The sequence below is a fragment of the Sus scrofa genome, chromosome 16 (genome assembly GCF_000003025.6).
Source record: "Sus scrofa isolate TJ Tabasco breed Duroc chromosome 16, Sscrofa11.1, whole genome shotgun sequence".
NCBI classification, from domain to species: domain Eukaryota; kingdom Metazoa; phylum Chordata; class Mammalia; order Artiodactyla; family Suidae; genus Sus; species Sus scrofa.
This window is the reverse complement of record NC_010458.4, coordinates 32,330,390-32,336,239: the sequence shown is the minus strand read 5'-3', so window position 1 is coordinate 32,336,239 and position 5,850 is coordinate 32,330,390. Positions and strand designations below refer to the sequence as shown.

Sequence of the window (5,850 nt, the reverse complement as noted above, 5' to 3'; positions counted from 1 at the left end):
TTGACAAACGCAAACCTGCCCCGGCCCCGCCCCGCCGCCCAGCGAGCTGCACCTGGGATCCTCCACGCTCCCGGAAACCTCACCTCCACCCGCCACACACCATCCCAGTCCCCGGATCCCAGAAGCCGTGGGGAGGAGGACCGAGGGCCTGGGGGCCTTTCCTGTGGGCACCTCGGACCGGCGAGAGCCAGCCTGTCATGGCCCCGCCCCTTGACAGACTGACGCACGCCGGCGGGAGACCCCTGGCCCCCGGGTGACCCTGGCGCTTTTGCCGCCCTTCCCGTTCCCGGCTCCTGCAGGGGTGGGACGGCCGAGGGAGGGGGGCAGGGAGCCGCGAGCCGCAGCCACAGCCACAGTTTTCAGGGGCTGCGCCGTGTGTGCTTTCTCTGCCTTTCCCAAGTGGGTGGAGAAATCGACAAAAATAAACGCGGAATGACCAGGTAGAGTTAGTTTCTAACAGGAAAGAAGATCTGCCCACAAGTTATGATTATCCCGAAGTGATATTTAAGCAAGAGCTGCTGCGAGAGCGCTGTGAGTGTGTGTTATAAATCCTCATTCCGTCCTCTCCTCCACAATAAGGAGATGATTTGATTACCTACTTTAAGTGATTTACTTCAAGACACCGAGAAGAGTGAGGGCTCCCACATGAACTCGTGACTCTTCCTCTTTGTATTACACCGTGAGCATTTTCTTCCATTATTTCAGGCTCAGATCTGGAAAGAAAACACTCTATAACCACTTCTGAGATTTTTACTTCCCAACCTAAGAAATAGGATATTCATTTTTCTCCAAATCTGATTATTCCTCTGAAAGTTTACCAACAGATGCCTGGAACACTGCGGAGACCAGACTCCTTACACTGACTACTTTGGTGAATAATCAAATGGATTAATAAATTAAGCTTAAGGAGTTACTAGTCTAATTTTTTTATTATCACCATTCAAAATCTTTATGGGGCAGGTACTATGAAGTTGGGATGCTTGGGATTCTGCCACTAAGAGGCAAAGTGGTTCAAGACTGGGAGGACTTGGTAAAAATCAAATACTCCCCTTTACCATAGCTAGGGCTGGAGTCTCCAGTTGTTCAAGCATTAAATTGGTATTCACCAGGTGCTACTGCTTGTAATCATGACTCTACATTCAATACATTCAATACCCAATGTATCACCCCTGGTTCTTTCCTGCTTTCTTATCTTTCACTTACTAACTCTAGTTACTAATCCTGACACTTGAAGGCATTTTTTTTCTGCCTGGTATATGGTACTCACCTGCTTACTAAGACACCACATAGCACCTGAGAGCTCCTGGGTGGGGGCTCCACTAACCCTGACACCCAATCTTAACTCTCCTCACAGACTTCTTGCAGGAAGTCAGCCAGGTTTCATGAGATGAATATCTGTCTGTTTCCTTCTGACTCACTGAAATGTGAGTAAGTGTTTGGAACAGACCCTTGTTTGGGAGCAGGAGAGTTCCCTTCATATGAGACAGGAATCTGTGCTTTGTCTCAGGGTGCTGGAGAGGAAAATGTACCCTTCTTTGCTTTGTGCTCAGAACTAGACAAATTAACGTGCTGGCATGAGGTTCAGAATAAATCAGGAGCTATATATTTTTCCAGAGCAGGCAACAATTTCAAATTTCAAGAAACAAAGAACCAACTCCTGCCCCACATTATTTTTTTTAAGAGTGTAATGTGCTCCTGACACAAAACAGTTTGAGAACTCCTGCCTTAATCTTCATAGGAACTGCCTTGCCTAGGTGTAATTTTACCGGATACTACATTCTGAGCAGGAAATAAAAAAGATTAAGGGAGGGCTTCTCAAACTCCTCTACCTCAGGATCCCTCTGATGAGTGGATTTTAAAATGTGATATGTATGTGAAGGAATATTATTCAGCCATAAAGAAGGAAATTCTGCCATTTGCAGTGACATGGATGAAACTAGGATATTGTGCTAAGTGTAATAGCCAGATAAAGACAAGTACTGTATGAGTTCACTTAAATGCGAAATCTAAAAATGTCAAATTTTTGCATAGAGTATAGAATGATGGTTACTAGGGGCTGGCGGGGAGGAGGAGTGGTGGTGGAGGGGGCTATGGGGAGACGTTGGTTAAAAGGTACAAACTTTCAGTTATAAGTTCTGGAAGTCTAATGTAAAGCATGGTGACTATGTTAATAACACTCTTGTATATTTGAAATTTGCTGAGAGTAGATCTTAAGTGTTCTTAGCACAACACACAAACCCACAAAGTAACTGTGAAGTAAGGAATATGTTAAGCAGCTTGGTTGTGGCTGTCATTTCTCAATGTACATGTGCATCAAAACTTAATTTGTTTTAAATAGATCGTTTTAACCCTTAATTACCCCTCAGTAGAGCTGGAAAACATTATTGAGGATGCCAAAAAATGTTTGTTTATGTGGATTATTTCTACCAAAGTTTATCATGGAAGAAATTGAAACCAATACATTTTCCAACATTTCTGTGTGAATTCATTTTAAAATAACAATGCAAGTGTTTCTGTTTTTTTTTTTTTGTTTTTGTTTTTAAACTAATTGTGAAACTGTGGGTTAAATCCATTTTACCTGCTTCATTCATCTAAGTCATTATAAGATTTGCATGTTCTCTAAGCTGCATGTAGCCTAAACAATAAGATATTTGCCTGAGTTGTTTTCTGGAAACTTAGAGTCAGCTGCATCTAGTTCTAGCTGAGCAGGCTGAGACTGGATAGGACCACCAACTCTCCATTTGGGCGTGCCTGAATGTCCTTGGCAACCTTTCCAAAGTGCGGCGGCCTCTAACTTAGTTACACCTGCACAGAACAAAGATCATTGAATGCTTTACCAATCACCTTTCCCCATATTCCCCATGCCTCAGACCACCCTGCTTCTTTATTCATTACCCCATAAATACTCCCAAAGCTGTTGAGCTCTGTTCTCCCATCTCCTCACTTGGCTGTCTTGCCAATAAATCCTCTCTGCCAATAAAACCTCGGTGCCTCAGCCTTTTGACTTGCCGTGGGTCAAGCAAGAAGAACCTGATTTGGTAAGAGTTTACAGTGTGAAACCTGAAATCACATCAATGAACTTTTCCTACCCTAGTGCTGGTTTGCAACCTGGGGAGTGCCCTGGTGAAAGTCAAAACTGGCTCTTCACAGAGAGAGTACAATCTAGTGGAGGAGATAGGCAACTAAACCAACAGCCATAGAATAACTTCCAATAGATGCGTGCAAAAGGTAGCTGAGGCTCGCAAAGAGAGCAGAGTCCAGACTAGGAGTGTCCTGGAAGACTTTCTTGTATAAAGAACACTTTTGCTAAATTCAGAACTCCATGTGGAGTCTGCTGCATATAGTTGGAGCAGAGTTGGTTAAGGCTAGATAGGACCACCAAACCCTTCAGCTGGGCATGCATGCAGTCAGTACACAGAGGGCAAGGAGGGACTGAAGAAAGAGGCAGGCCACCCCAGATTGGTAGGTGGCAGCTTTCATAGGCAAGGGAACTTGACTATGAGGTTGGTCTCAAAGATGAGTGGCTCTCTCTGCTGCTGTAAGAGGAAGAGTTTATATAAAGGCCTTAAGATGTTCAGTCACATGTACAGTTCAGGTGGTCTTGGTAACACATTACGCTCTCAAGGCCTGGAGTGGCTCCTATTGTGGGAACAGTGGGCAGAACATACATTCCAAGGTGGGGGAGTTTTCTGTGTCCAGCTCACAGTTATGCCTCTAGGGACCTTCTCTAGCACCTGGTGCATTAAACCTCATTGGTCCATTAAGCACTTTGAAAAGATCTCATGCAAGGTTTTGTCCCATCATGCATTGTTCACTTGGAAAATTCTGGTTCAGTCCCAGGCTCTACCTTCCAGCGAAGAGGTTGTGGCGTCTGCTGGTTCCAGGCGATTCTTGCTCCAGACAGGATGATCGAGGTTGTTTGCAACGACCGTCTGGGGAAGAAGGTCCGCGTTAAATGCAATACGGATGACACCATCGGGGACCTTAAGAAGCTGATCGCAGCCCAAACTGGCACCCGTTGGAACAAGATCATATTGAAGAAGTGGTACACGATTTTTAAGGACCACGTGTCTCTGGGGGAGTATGAAATCCATGATGGGATGAACCTGGAGCTTTATTACCAATAAAGCAGAATTCCTTCCCCCCCTGCCTTGCCCTTCTCTCTTCTCCTACCCTCACCCCCCACAATAGTGTGGCTGCTTGTTTTTGAAACTCATGTTAATAAAAACTTAGAGGCAAAAAAAAAAAAAAAAAAAAAAAAAAAAGAAAGAAAATTCTGGTTCACCAAGTGATTCAGCTTTTCCAATTCCTGGTGCATTTCATTACTTGATATCAAAAAAATCATATTGCCACCTATCTCATCAGAAAAGTCTTTACCTATTGGGTTGGGACGGTGTCAACTCATGCTGGCAAATGAATATTTTCCAAAATTCTAATTTTCATTGGAAAGATGGAATTTTATTATTGGCAAAACATACTATCAGCTGTTTTACTCAAAATGAAAGGCCCACTTTGTTCATTTTTGAGAAATGTCTGTGAAATACCCAAGTCCGAATAATCATAGTTTGTCCATCAACTGTTCAAGTAAAACTGGTGTTCCATGAAGTGGCTAGTTCATCCCTGAGACAACCATCTGACTTCAGTGTGCAGAAGAAGTGTTTTATGGGTACTTCCCGGATTTGCTCACACAAAATATTCATAAGACATGTATGTAGGGTCAAGATTTAATAAAAAGTAGTACATTTTTATGGCTTCATCAAGGACATTCTCTCTCTCTCTCTCTTTGTTCCTTTTTGGCTGCACCCGCATCATGTGGAAGTTCCCAGCCAGGGATTGAATCCAAGCCACAGCTGTGACCTACACTGAAGCTGGGGCAATAGTGGATCCTTCACTGACTCTACCACAGTGGGAACTCCAGTCAAAGACATTCTCAAGTAAAATTAGCCATTCTTCCGTCTTCTCTCCCTCCCTCCTCCCCTCCCCTCCCCTTCTCTGTCTTCCTCTTTCTCCCTCCTGCCATCCATACTCTCGCTCCCTCTCCCCCTCTGCCTTCCTATTTTTTTTAAGTTTTATTGAAGTACAGTTGATTTACAAGGTTGTGATAATCTCTGCTGTACAACAAAGTGATTCAGTTATACATGTACACACATCCATTCTCTTTCAGATTCTTTTCCCACGTAGATTATCACAGATTATTGGGTAGAGTCTCTGTGCTATACAGCAGGTCCTCATTGGCCAACCATTCCGTATACCTCTCTGCCCTCTTTCTCTCTTGGAAGTGCTCAGTGCTGAAGAATGCAATGATTACTCTTACTGATCATTGTTCCTACGATACGAGATCAGGGCACCATTACATTGCACCATCAGGGCAAATGTGAAAACAGTGAAAAATGCAACTAATGTCTCAGGATTATCATGAAAATAGTTTTGACCTTCTGTTCACTCAACAGGATCCTGAGACACCCAGGGACCCCACTCTGGGAACTGCTAAGAACTCCTTTCCTTCCTTCAGTTCTAGGCAGGAGTTTGGAGGGAATTCCAACCCCCCCCCCCATATTCCCTTCAGATCTTTTTATCTTCATATCAGGATCTTTTCTGCTTATCTCATTTCCACGTATACATTTACTTAAACCAAAAAAACCTCTGCTTTTTGTCCTCAGGCTACCACCAGACCTCCAGGCCGAGGAACCATATCAGTTCTGTCTTTACCCTCCACGTGATTATCTGTGTCATCTCCTACTTTCTGTTTCACTGCTACTCTCTTTAAAGTCTTTTTGATCTTTTACCGTGAGACAGTCTCCTAAATAATTTCTCTGTGCTTTCTCTACCATCATCACAGTTCTCTTTCTA

General features: G+C 43.8%; 1 pseudogene; it reads left to right on the top strand.

Moving 5' to 3' along the window:
• Window positions 3,902-4,177, top strand: LOC100512687 (ubiquitin-like 5 pseudogene; annotated as a pseudogene).